Genomic DNA, 1,035 nt, shown 5'->3' on the forward strand with positions numbered 1-1,035 from the left:
ACGTACTGAAGAATCATACATTCAGCTTTTAAGCATTCTGCATTTCTTTGCCAGTCTCATAGCTGAGTATCTTGTTCCATTTGATTTTTGTGTGAGGAACTGGAAGACGTCGATGAAAGTCCTTCAATGTAGTGTTTGACAGTTTGACAGTTTTCACTAATTGCTGTCTGATACTCATTTTCTGCATGTTCTATGATTTTAACAAACTCTTTGGCATTTTGAACTACATTTGAAACAGTTACTGAATCCTGCACAGCTTTATGGCTTACCAACTGAACACAGCCATGGATCTTCATAATAGTGAACCTGAATCGTAGGTGGTATGATGGTAAACCTCCACTCTGATCTCCAGTGGCCATTCCAGAAGAGTTTAGGTTGAAACTGGTGGCTTTCAATACAAGCAATAACAGTCTGTTGTCCGTCTACAGTTCTAGCATAAACAGTTCAGAAGCCATTGGAACAATCATCTATCACAGAGGGCTTTAGAACACTGTCTCAGGATTTGCTCCAAGACTGCAGGTCTCCATCTGCTTCCTCTGGTTGGGGGTCACTTGCTTCTTTCTGTAAATGATCAAATTTAAAGGAAATTGTTTCTTGGATCTAACAATCTACTATTATGCCCTGTAATTAAGACCTGGTCTTCGTATCCTTCTATCTTCACAGGTGTGAACTGATTTATGTTATACTGAGCAAATGCATACACTGCCCCTTCCCCGATGAGACTGTCATTATTAAGTGATAGTCAGACACCATTAAACACTTTATTAACTTCTCTTGGAGGTGCATGAGTGATGAATTTAGCAGCTTTGCGTACCTTCTCCTCATCTGACACCTGATCCTTGAAGTCAGCCATCTTGGGCTGCTGTTTCATCATTTTCCTTGATGCATTTTATCAGTATAAAAATATTTTTAAAGGAAATATATATTTTAGTATCTTTAACTGGATTTTTTAAAATGTATTTTCATTTTACAATGGGCTACCCAATTAGGTAGCTTGCACTGCCATTTAGTCCTCATTTTACCCACTATGTGTAA

The 1,035-nt window shown here is 38.3% G+C and overlaps 1 pseudogene; it reads right to left on the reverse strand.

Moving 5' to 3' along the window:
* Positions 1 to 28: 28 nt before the first annotated feature.
* Positions 29 to 853, reverse strand: LOC102816087 (annotated as a pseudogene).
* Between the last annotated feature and the right edge of the window lie 182 nt (positions 854 to 1,035).

Source organism: Chrysochloris asiatica, unplaced genomic scaffold (assembly GCF_000296735.1).
Source record: "Chrysochloris asiatica unplaced genomic scaffold, ChrAsi1.0 scaffold00395, whole genome shotgun sequence".
In the NCBI taxonomy this organism is placed as follows: Eukaryota; Metazoa; Chordata; class Mammalia; order Afrosoricida; family Chrysochloridae; genus Chrysochloris; species Chrysochloris asiatica.